Raw genomic sequence first — 12635 nt, forward strand, 5'->3', positions numbered from 1 at the left:
AAGCGAGTCATGGACTAAAGTAAAACAGTATGTTGGATGTGCCATGCAATGCTCAATTACATAGGTGGGAACTAGTGTGTTAGCGCCGTTAGCTCGTTAACGTGTTGGCCGTCTAGCCCCATGCACAGGGCGATCGGCGGTAGCTCGTTAACGGAGATTTGCCGTGTTGTGGCGTTAAGGTCATTTCAACGAGATTAACCTGAAAGCACTAGTGGGAACACAACGAATATGACTGCACATTTACACCGACATCATCCTAGTGCAAAGACAAAAACAACAAGCATGCTACTAACTTTAGCCGAGTCATTTAGACAGCTGTTAGCACATGATTCTCCTTATGCTGCTGAGAATATAGCCCAGAAGAAGCGGATAGTATAGCTTTTATTTTGGAAAGAGGCATTTCTCTGTAATAAACTCTCTTTTCCAAAGATGAGTGATTCCTCAATCAGATACAGGGCTCGCAAAATCGCTAGCCCGACGTCCTGGGGCTAGCGATTTTTTTCAGATGGGCTACCCTGCCCGTCGGGCTATTGTAGGAAGGAAAAATATATGTCAATGCTTTTGCATTCTTTCGGAAATGTAGCTGGGTAATTATGTCATTGGCATCGGTGAGCCACTGCCAATATGTGACATATTGAAATCGCGTTTGAATTTGCGCTTGTTTTCTTGCTTTCACTTTGCAATCGCGCGAACTGTGTATAGAGAGCGACAGCACTGATTGGTGAGTGATGATAATTTGCGCACCAATTCCTCTGACGTTGTCTTATCAATCGTTAGCTTACTATGCAAACATGACAAGTAAAATCTCCCGCAGCAAGCTTAAACATGTTGATCGTGCAGAGAATCGCTGAGCATTATGTGAGTGCGTGTGTAAAAGCAGCAGGATATATATTGTAGCGGATCAGGGCTGTTCGGGGTTCTGTTTGTACAGTTATGTTTTGTTTATGTTGCCATAGTGACGGGTGACGCCCTCTCGCTGCGACGGTGTGTCCTTCCGGGGTCAGAGGGCGCCCTGTGTGGTGTTGTTGTTGTTGCTGTGCTGTTGCCGCGCTGAGCAGTTAGCTAGCGGCAGTGTTCTTCTGCAGATGTCAATAAACGGCTGTGCTCCCTGGCTAGCTCACGGGAAGCAAGACCAAACGATACCTCCGTCTCCTCCTTGTCTGAGCTCGCCACATTGGTGTCAGAAGCGGGATGATGGTGGCACCCCATGTTCTGACCCGAGTGACTTTTACCCCGCCGGTCGTGACCGGCCGGTGCGCCAAAAGAAGGCACCTGGACATTTGCAGGACTTTGTGTGGGGTAATGGGGTCGTCGGGGACGACTGACCCCTTAGGTGGGGGCTATGTAGCGGGTCAGGGCTGTTCGGGGTTCTGTTTGTACAGTTATGTTTTGTTTATGTTGCCATAGTGACGGGTGACGCCCTCTCGCTGCGACGGTGTGTCCTTCCGGGGTCAGAGGGCGCCCTGTGTGGTGGTGTTGTTGTTGTTGTTGTTGTTGCTGTGCTGTTGCCGCGCTGAGCAGTTAGCTAGCGGCAGTGTTCTTCTGCAGATGTCAATAAACGGCTGTGCTTCCTGGCTAGCTCACGGGAAGCAAGACCAAACGATACCTCCGTCTCCTCCTTGTCTGAGCTCGCCACAATATTTTAGTTCTGCTGAGCCAAATAAGACAGGTCAGGGTGAAGAAGTGACAGCCAAAGAAAAGCTTACCACAAAACGGAAAAGTTATGACAAATCAGACTATAAGGCAAAAAGAAAGTGCAGCTTTATGGTTTCATGGACAAAAGAATTTCTGTGGCTGCAATATGACAAGCGAAATAACCAGGGCTGCACATAAGTGGTCCGCAGGTGCGCATTCGCTGTCAAAATAAAAAACGGGCACAAGATAAGAAGTTGCAACGCGTGTTTGCATACATAAGATTTTCAGGAGGAGGACAGACATTTGTTTAGAACTCTTAAAGATGTCGAAGAAGCTCCTTTAAGCAATTACTGTGATGTTCCTCCACCTCCAAAGAAATGTCAGAAGGAGTCCGAACCACAAAAGAAGCACGTATTCTCGGAAAAGTAGTTGCAGGAGGTGAGCTGGCTTCAAACAAATGATGAACGCACAGAGATGTGGTGCGGAATGTGCCGTGAAAATTTAATAAATGACAAATTAAAAAGGCATGAACATTTTTTTTGTATCGAAAAAATATCGAACCGTGACACCAAAGTACCGAACCGAACCGAACCGTGAATTTTGTGTATTGTTGCACCCCTAGTCAATAGCTGTCAACAAAGAGAAACTTGTAAATAACTCATGAAAGAATAAAGTTACGTTGAAACCAAGCACACCACTGTTTTTCTTGTGACATTACCAATAAGTTTGATGTGTCACATGACCCTCTTCTTATTGAAAAATCAAAAGTTGTATCCAAGATGGCCGACTTCTAAATGGCCACCATGGTGGTGACCATCACCACCCATCTTGAGGAGTTTGCTCCCTCACATATACTAATGTGCCACAAACAGGACTTTAATATCACCAACCACTCCCATGTTATTACGGTGTATCCATATAAATGGCCCACCCTGTACTTTTATTATGAGTCACAGCCTGTGTCTGAGTCTGAGTAAACTCCTACACCAACAGAAGGTGGTGTTTTTAGAGTATTGGCGTACTTTAGTAGGGCCACAACAAAACACATTTTCCTCAAATTCTAGCTTTTTTCTTGTGATGTGGCTCAAACACAGTCTTGTGAACATGTGAAGGTTAAATGGGTTGAAGATGGATGTAGCTTTCAGGGCTGAAAAGTGCCTTAAACCTGCCTTTCTTCTAATGACCAATGGGGGGGTTGACTCCTGTGGTTTCAGAACCAAGTCTGGCTGTGTAGAAGTCTATGGGAAAACAGCACTGTAGCTTCTTTGTTCTGTGACCTCAATGAAAACTTTCCTGCTGGTTTTATGGTCTCAGCTGTTACAGTTTCACATCCACCTGAACACCACACAATATTCATATTGTAACTTTTGTTTCCCACTAGTGTAACAAGGATCATAAAGCTGCGTGTGTTTTAGGGTGGGCCTACATTGTGATTACCATGTGACGACTGACAAAAATGTTCAGCTTCATCCTTTGTACTGATGTTTGGGTTGCTATTTTTTTGTATAAAATCTATGGATAAAATGCTCAAACGTTAGACAATAATTTGGCATGCAGATTCATTTGAAGTCAAGATTACTGTCTAGATTGAATTTATAGCATGTAGAAACCTAGCACGGACAATATGTAACACCTTTTCAATATTCTGTAACCAGTGACATTTCCTGCACATCTGTTTGCAGGCTTACTGCATGTTTCATATCATGGTTTATTTTCTGTAGTAGTCATGTAATCATAGCAGGCCCAGGTATGAGTCAGGTATGTGAAGTGACCTTGCATAATGTCATAAAATCATTCTGGATATATAAGATGATAAGACACCATAAGGATCACTTCCTTTCACTTCAATATTTTAGGTGTTTATATTTGCTGTATTCAGTTAAAATATTATTATAAAATATGTTTTTTCAAATGTAACAGCACATGCAAATCTGTAATTGATCAAGATATTTATATTACTTTATCCAGCAGACAAAGAGCAACATTATGTTGTCCCCTGGCCTTATACAGGACAGGTGTGGCACACCCAGATATTGAATGAGAGTACAATGGGGGTCTCTGAAAAAGGCCCAAATTCACGAGACAGCCAGTAGTTACGAGCAGACCAAGCAGAGCATGGCTCTGGCAGTGGCAAAAACTCAGGTGTGGGAGTTCAAAGAGGCGAGTTTAGCAAACCATCAATTATATGGTTAGGTTTTGTCCTGAGTTCCTTAAAGCGCTGCTCATTCTGGGTCAGGAACTTGTTGCCTCACATGAAGGCATTTAAGTATCACTGGGTTTTATTCATGAGTAAGGGAAAAATGGTGCTGACTGACAGATTGATATGAAGTCTGCAGTGATGCTGATGCTATACCGACGTGTTGTGGTGGAAAAAGAGCTGTGCGGAAGCAAAGCAGTTGGTTATGGTCCTAACCTCAGTTGTGGTCCAGTTCTTGCCACTGAAGGAATGAGGCTGTGGATACAAGCAGCGGAACTGCAAGGATTCATTCACTCAATGAATTTCTGGAATAATCAAAATGAATTAACACGCAGGACAATTCAGAAATAAAAAACAATGATTAAAACTTATTTTTAATATAATATTCGGCATGCTAAATAACATAGGGTGATATGGTGTAATAGATTGAGCCACACATGTTCTATATTTGACTAAATGTAACAATAAAGTTACCCATTGTCTGTACTTTAAAGTCTAAATAATGTAATCTGTTCTTTGTTATAGGGATGAAATTGATGACCTCTAGTTTACAACCTTTTGGTAAATGTGTGATGCACAAATGATGCACATAGTTAAATAAAAAACCAAATGGTTTTTGGAATGAACTTTATTACTGAAGCACAACAGACGCACTAGCAAACATCTACTTTCACAGTGATGATTTTGTGAGTTGTATGATCTTGTCTCAGTAATGTTTGTAGATGCTAGCATCCAAACACCATGAGGTCTCTCTGATATCAGCGTGTTGGTGTTCCTGGATCAAAATAATAAAGTTTGTACTGGATCAGCATAGCATTTAGCCAATCAAATTGCTATGATGCGATAGCTTTGTGACTTGCTGATGTCCACCCAGGAAAAAATCTAAAAAAGGGTCATTTACGGTAAGTGTTAGGGGCGGGGGTTAGGATGTGTTCATGGTTAGGCTTACAGTTTGGTGTGTGGTGTGTTTCCATGTTTCCATGTTATAAAAGTATGTTGAACATGGACCAACATTAGTTTTGTTGATCCAGAAACAACACCGACACAACGCTGACACATCAACCCGCATCGTGAGGTGCGGCAGAAAGTCTCATTTCTGTCCATTTGATGAAGTACAGAACTCTTCCTCATCATTCTCCAGGTGTTTTTGTCTCATGCACTCCCTTCTGAATGCTTCTGATTGTGCAAAACATTCGGGGAATTTGTCAGAGGTTTTTTTTCACTGTGTGAATCAGAGACTGAAACTAATGTTAAAAAACAAAAACAAGCTTCAGTGATTAAAGTTGATAAGAGATAACCTGTGGAGTTTTAATACTTTGTTGGTTAATCACAAAATATTAATGTTTCAAGTATATGATTGATAAAAACATTGCAAAGACTTCTTTGAGGAGCTTTTATTATTCACAAAAAGTTTAAAATGGGAATGTCCCATCGTGTTCACGTTCAAGCATGTCTGATGTGTCTGTAATGTTACACCCTGTCATAGCCACAGCACAAAATCTATTTGATTCTAGTTAAAAAAAAAAAGAAGTTTAGTTATAAAACGTTAAAATGACAACAGGAGTCACCTGAAGGCAAATCTGAGCTGATTCTTCTTTAAATCTTTGACCTTTTGTTTAATCTTTAGGAAGCCAATTTTTTTGTTTTCTTTGTTCATTTTGAATTTAATTTAAGAACTTTGCAGTGCAGTAAAAAATAAGTTCAGGCTTTTGTTATTTTCCCTGTGGAGACGTTTGCACATTGCCATGTGAGGTCAAAGGTCAATGTGACATGACATTTAAATACAAACTATAATGTGATCTGTGATGTTTAAAATCCACCCCAAAATCCATCCATTTTTAAAACATTTTGCCAACACACAAAGGCAGCAGAATTTTAAACATAGATTTAAATATAAGACATTTTATGTACATTCAACCATACTTGACCTTGAAGAAGAAGTCAGAGGTCTAAAGTTCTTTGACTTTTAGAATCCCCATCATTTCTATATTCCAACATCTTGTCAGTACAAACAATGGCAGTAAGAAACATAGTTTTAAGTAGCATTATGTAGCATTATTATTACTTTGACCTTCAAACAAATCTACTGGCCTTGAAGGAGAGGTCAGATGTCAAATGTGACACGATCTTTTAAATAGTTTGGTATCTTTCTGTATGTTGACAATACAAACCAAACCTGCCCGAATTGTAGTTTCTAATCATAGGTTCTATGGCTTTTTGTCAATTTCTGACCAATAAATCATTAAGTTGACTTTGAAGGTGGATGTAAGGCAAATTTTAATGGACTGTTAACATGTCATGAACTGAAGGAATGGATTCAAATGCAGACACCAAGATGCGTAGTATAGCTATTTACTGAAGTGTTTATTTGAAAACAGAAAATGTATAGAAGAGTGTGATTCAAGTTAATAATGGCAACGGGGAAATGGCGACAGAAGCTGGGAAGGATTGAAGGAGGTCACGGCAGGAGACGGAGAAACGAGAGAAGGAGTTATTGATGGGTAAGGAGCAGGAGCTACGAGCAGTTAGCTGGTGAGTTAATTTTTCTTACTTTGCAGGTTTTGGGCTTTGTAAGCTCTGAGGAGGGAGGTGGGAGTTACCAGTGTCCGAGGAGTAATGGGAGGCTGGAGGGCAGGCAGGCAGGCATTGATACGAAGCAGATGTGCAGGTGAGAACAAACTGTGGAAACCGCCGTGGAGAGCATAACGCACTGACGAGGGGAAGCTGTGGTCGTTGTGTCCTTGGGCAAGACACTTTACCCTACCGCCTACTGGTGTTGGCCAGAGGGGCCGATGGCGCGATATGGCAGCCTCGCTTCTGTCAGTCTGCCCCAGAGCAGCTGTGGCTACAACTGTAGCTGCCTCCACCAGTATGTGAGAGTGAATGAATAGTGGCATTGTAAAGCGCTTTGGGTGCCTTGAAAAGCGCTATATAAATCCAATCCATTATTATTATTATTGTTATTATTATTATTATTATTATTATTATTATTATTATTATTATTATTATTAATTCAAAACTTTTCCAGTTATCATGTTTAAATAATGAATGACACACATGCAAACCCTACCAAAAACTCCTTGGTGGAGTCTAAGGAGCTTGGAAAGAAAAGCGTCTGGACTTCTTTAAGTTGCTTGAAGATGTTTCACATCTCATCCGAGAAGCTTCTTCAGTTCTAAGGTCAAATGGTGGAGAGTCCCAGATTTAAACCCAGTGGGAGTTTCCCCCCAAAGAGGGATAAAGAACCTCCTGATGATCCTCCACCTAATCACATGAGCCATGGTGTGAAAACGGGTGTGCGTCACAATCAGCCAGGGTTTCGGGTGAGCTCATTGTGAAACCTGGCCCCACCCTATCATGTGATTTCCTGAGGTCAGATGGCCCAGGATGTGAGTGGGTGTTATTGTTACATTCGTATGTGTGGAGGACTGCATCGGCAGCATAGATTGGATAGGTCAGGTGGTCATAGTTGGATATTCTTAAAGGTTACTGGCAGGTTTCCTTGACTCCAAGAGCCTCTGACATTTCTGCATTCGTCACTCCTGATCATTTTATGCAGTACACTTTCGTGGCATTTGGACTGAAAAACACCTGTGCTACATTTCAGCATTTGATGCATGTGGTGTGGGGGGATGTGCCCCAATATAATGTGTATCTGGATGACGTGGTAATATGCACACATTCATAGTGCACATAGATCGCCTCTTCATTCCTCCTTCAAACCATCTGTCTTCTCTGTCCAAAATGTGAACATTGGCATTCTCGAAAGAGTGACCTTTGACCTTTAGGTGCAGATGCACAGCTGAGTCTTGTTCTGTCGAGGTGGCTCTTTTATGTTGTGCCATGCCTTTATGAAGTGGCTGTTTGCTTTCTCCAATGAAGATGTCTGAGCACTCCTCACTGCACTGCACAACATACACTAAGTTGCTAAGTTTGTGTTTAGGAGTTTTGTCTTTGGGATGAACCAGTTTCTGTCCGAATGTGTGGCTGGGTCTGAAGTACACTGGGATGTTGTGCCTCGAGAAGACTTTCCTGAGTTTTTCTGACAGACCTGCTACATAAAGGATGACAATGTTGTTCCATTTGTCCTTCTGATTCTCCCTAGTTGGTGTCTGATCTTCTTTACTGTGATGAAAGCCCAGTTGGAATAACCACATGTGTTCCTTCTTTTTCCCTTCTGGCTTAGAGGGAATGTTTTCTGCCCGGTGTTGCAGGATCCTGATCACTCCAAGTTTGTGTTCCAGAGGGTCGTGGGTGTCAAAGAGTAGGTACTGGTCTGTGTTTGTGGGCTTCCAATAAACTTGAATATGTCAGTGGAGTTTTTGACATGACTGGGTGTGTTCCCCACAAGGAGAGCTAGGATGGTGGTTTTTCTGTGTTTTATCCTCAGTTACTTTGACACAAAGGAATCTGCTGTGATGCTTACACCTTTGATAAAGTCCGGCAAGTGTCAGAAGCTTCTTGGATGAGAGGTGAAACGTGTTAAAGAAACTCAAGAAGTCCAGTTGCTTTTCTTTTCAAGGTCCTTAGATTACCATGACCTGAATGACTGAGAACCTACACAGACGTAAAGCGACAGTTACACACTTAGGCAAGCAGGTTGGTTTTGGACAGGTTCATCTAGTGAAGGCCAAAGTCGCTGTAATGCTAAACTATCCGGTTCCAACAACTTGGCGGGAACTAAAACGGTTTCTAGGGATGACTGGATATAACAGGTGTTTCTGTAGAAGCTTTTCTGTAGCTCCTTTGACCAAGTTGTGTAGTCCATCCATGCCTCTTATCTGAAGAGTGCCAATGTGCATTTGAGTCGGCAAAGTCCCTCCTCTGTAGGGCCCCTGTTCTGGCTGCTCCTGACTTCTCTCACCCTTTCAAACTAGATGTTGATGTCAGCACCACAAGAGCTGGCGCCATGTTACTCCAGGATGGAGGTGTGCCACCCTGTCTGCTATTTCTCAGTGAAGTTTAAACCCCATCAATGAAACTTCACCACTGTAGAAAAGGAGACACTGGCCTGGCTTCTTGAGTGACAGTATTTTGTAGTCTCTGTTGCCTCTAGCTCTCCCTCAGGAACAGCGTTCACAGACCACAACACTCTTGTTTTTATTACTGGATGTTCAATCTGAACCAGCAACTGATGCGCTGGGCATTGTTGGCACAGGATTACAACCCTGTGAACAAACATAATACAGGTGCTGACAATGTTGTAGCAGATGAGCTTTCATGCATCTAACAAAGTGCCGATGACTACCTGATAGTGCTCCCTCATTACCTGTACCTCCTGGGTCATGTATGTCTTCCTTCCAAAACATAAATTATGTATAAGAGAGGGAGCTGGGTAGGTCTACATGTGTGGCTCTCCCTTCTGCTCTCTCTTTCCCCCTTGAGATTGCCGCTCGTTATCCCCGGTCGGCACCTAGGCTCCCTCAACAGGTAACTCTGACACTGTAAAGGCTAGTGCAGGGTGAGGACGTGGGAGCGGTGTGGATTTTGTTTTGTCAGTGAGTAGTGTGAGCATGTAGGTTGTTGCTTGTGGTTTCCATCCCTTTAGATAGGTGAATTTGTGTTGTAGGCTTTTTTTTTGTTTATTGACATAGCAGGGTTGCCGTGTCTTTGTAATTTGATAAGAATAAAGTTAATAACTGAACTAATTCTGCATTTTTTTTGCTTTGACACACAGTATTGTAATATCTATATAAAGCCCTTTTAAAGAGGCTGCTTTAGATATGTGATGTTTGTCTCTATAAATAAAGATGCTTGACTTGTTGTTCTAATGACAAAAGTGTCACTTTAAGATGGCTTAAGTTTTTTTCTGGCAACATGACATGTTAACATATCAAAAAAAGAAAAATGTCAAAGCATTTAGAAAGCACACTTATCTCAGTGCTTCTGACTACAAAAAGTTCAGCGGTTAGTGAATATTTTTTTAACTTCTGCTTTTTGGTGAACCCAGAGAATTCTTAAAAGAAGTGGCTAACTGCTACTGCAAAACAATGGGAATGATGAAAGGTCATATGGAGGCAGTAAACACCAGTGACAAATTAACACACTGTATGGGGTTATGTTAAAATGCCACATTAGCACTCACTGGAGTCATGCTTCCAACCAGCTACTGTGAAATTCTGGCACAAAAACCACCTAGTAAACCACCGCTAAGTTGCTTTTTTTTTTTTTTTTTTTTTTTGCAGAGCAGCAAGTGTAAAGTGTATCAAAAAAAGAGGCGAAATAATGTTTTTTAAAAATAGCTCTGTAGAACTCAGCAATAAAAGGCCCTGCAGAGGTGGATGATAATCTGTTTGCTACTATGAAAAACTTCTTTGTTCGTTCACATTTTTCATCTAATCATCAGTATAAAAACAGTGACCAGTGCGATGCTTAAAAGATTGATAGAAGGATTCACATGGAGGCTAGAAAATCTCAGAAAGCATGAATCAGAATTAATAGGAAGATGAGCTGCTCTTTGACATGTTTACAGTCCAGTGCTTTTCTGTTGTATGACTAATCTGACTTTTTAGCGGGTTTTTTTCTACACTTGACAGAGCATTGTATGTAAATTTTAAGTGTTAGACTTCTTCCCCTGTTCATCAAAAGCAGAAGGACTCTTTAAAGGCTTCTTTCACTTCTTTAAACTTTGTCCTTTAAGAGCCAGAGGGCAGTCTCTATCAGACTTAACCTCAGTGCTAAGCAGTCGTACTGTGATACACTGGAAAAAGAGGAAATGAGCTGAAGCACAAACAACCAATAGCAGCTTTTCACTTACAAAAACTTTGAGGGTAGTTAGCGTTACCGCTTGCCACAAGCTTGTCATGGCACTTTTGGTTGTTATATCCACTAGTTATTTTCACGAACATTACAATTGCAGTTCATTGAATGACCTCAAGTGAATAATGACACAAAGACACGTGTAGAGGGGAAAGTTCCTTTGATTTTTTTCTTTAGAAAAGCAGAGGAAAATAAGCAGTTTTGTTGAAGAAGCTTAGAAAGAGAAAAGCAGTTGATCCCCCGAGCCAAGTTACAGAGACCCAGCCAGACAAACCCATCGATAAGCCCCTCCCCCCCAAAAGACAAGAATCAATAAAAAACATGGAGACACATGATAGAAAAAAAAAACAAATGAGAAAAGGATTGCAAAAGTGAAGCATCACTCCTATGAAGTCTACACGCCTAAAGCAATATTACACTACATGCAGCTACAAAAGGTTAGAGCTCAAATCCCCAACTAACTGCTGAATAACTCTGTCCTGAACTCGACATGGACACAAGGCAGGCAGTGATTTGTGATCAGAAATGTAGCAAAATTATATCAGACATACAGACATCAACTGGCCTGCTGGTTAGCTCCCCTAAGAATACAGACACCAAAAGATGCAGGAAGGAGTAAATTATTTTTCATGTGTTCACCAAAGTACGGTGCACATCTTCATCTTTAGTCTTTATAATGATAACTTTGGTCATCTCCCTGCAGCAGGATAATGGAGGCTAAAGTGTCGGGAGCACTACGTTATCTAGGTGTCTACATTCCTGTCACTTACAAGCCAATCAGCTGACCGTTGTGAGAATCTAATTTTGTCCTAATGTTTGTTTTTAAAGGGCTGAAGTGATGGAAGTGGCCCTGGGTGTCATTACAGTTAAGGTTTGTGTGGCTGTGGTTGAAGCTCCTAACGAGCCTTTGACCAAACAATTCCAGTTGTTTGATTGTCAGGAGCAGCAGTGCAGTGAGGCAGATTTGAAACAATATGTTGTTCTCCTATTTACAACAAAAGGTGCTAGACTGCATAATTATAATTATTCAAGAGAAATAATTTCAGCTCTATAAATGTTCATAGTCTAGATTGCACTGTTTTTAGGTTGTGAGTAGCAACATTCGCAGTCAGCTGGGAGGTGGTGGCATCATTAATGGCAGAGTGTTTTCCTTAATATAGTGCTGACATGGTCAGTACATATTAATCAGAATTAATCAGGAATTAAAAAGCTACAGCCCGATTATTTGTTAAAATGGTTACAATCATCAAAAGGACTCAACTCACCAATGTGTACGTCAACAACAGTGGTGTCCTTTTTGCTTTCCTCCTTAGGTTTAGGGTTTAGAGCTGATAATGACTTAGACTTCAGAGGGCTAAAGCAAATACTTTTTAAAAATTCAAAGTGTTTGGTTTTTATAAACTAGATAATTAATATAGTCTGATAGCACAGCGAAGGCATCGAGGTTTTAAGACCTCCGAGCACTGAATATTGCACAAATACAATATTTATCAGGACTAAAATTCCAAATTTGCAATAATAATTTTTCTCCTCTACAAACATGTAAATAGTCTTTTGGTGAATAAACCAAAACCTTTACTTGAGACAAGTTGATGCATTAAAATTTTAAGACTTTGAATTGATTCTGAATTTTATTTTTTACCTATATGTCCGTCTCAGAACACCGTACCATTTATCCTTTTCATCCAGAGCTAATGAAAAGTAAATGGTCTCAGTTTTAATCTCCTATCAAAGTCAAACCATATTCATCCTTAGTTTAGAATATCTGTCGGTTTATTTTCTGCACATCACTGTTTCATATTAACACTTAACTCTGGGAGACATTAACATTGTTTTTACAGGCTGTTCTAATATCAAATGAAAATAGGCGCATGAAGTGACTTTAGAAAGTACTATACTTGTTCAATTTGGTTTATAAAGGACTTGATCTTTGGTTGTTTCAATTCCCTATTGTAATTATTACTACTCATTTATTTATTTGATGTCTGCTAATTTCCACATTTTTGGAGTTTCGAGATCATGGGTTTTATCTTCCAGTTAAATT

The sequence above is a fragment of the Aulonocara sp. 'chitande type north' Nkhata Bay genome, linkage group LG7 (assembly GCF_057382095.1).
Source record: "Aulonocara sp. 'chitande type north' Nkhata Bay isolate Kocher_YH1m ecotype deep benthic linkage group LG7, A_spYH_male_GT1.1, whole genome shotgun sequence".
Taxonomy (NCBI): Eukaryota; Metazoa; Chordata; class Actinopteri; order Cichliformes; family Cichlidae; genus Aulonocara; species Aulonocara sp. 'chitande type north' Nkhata Bay.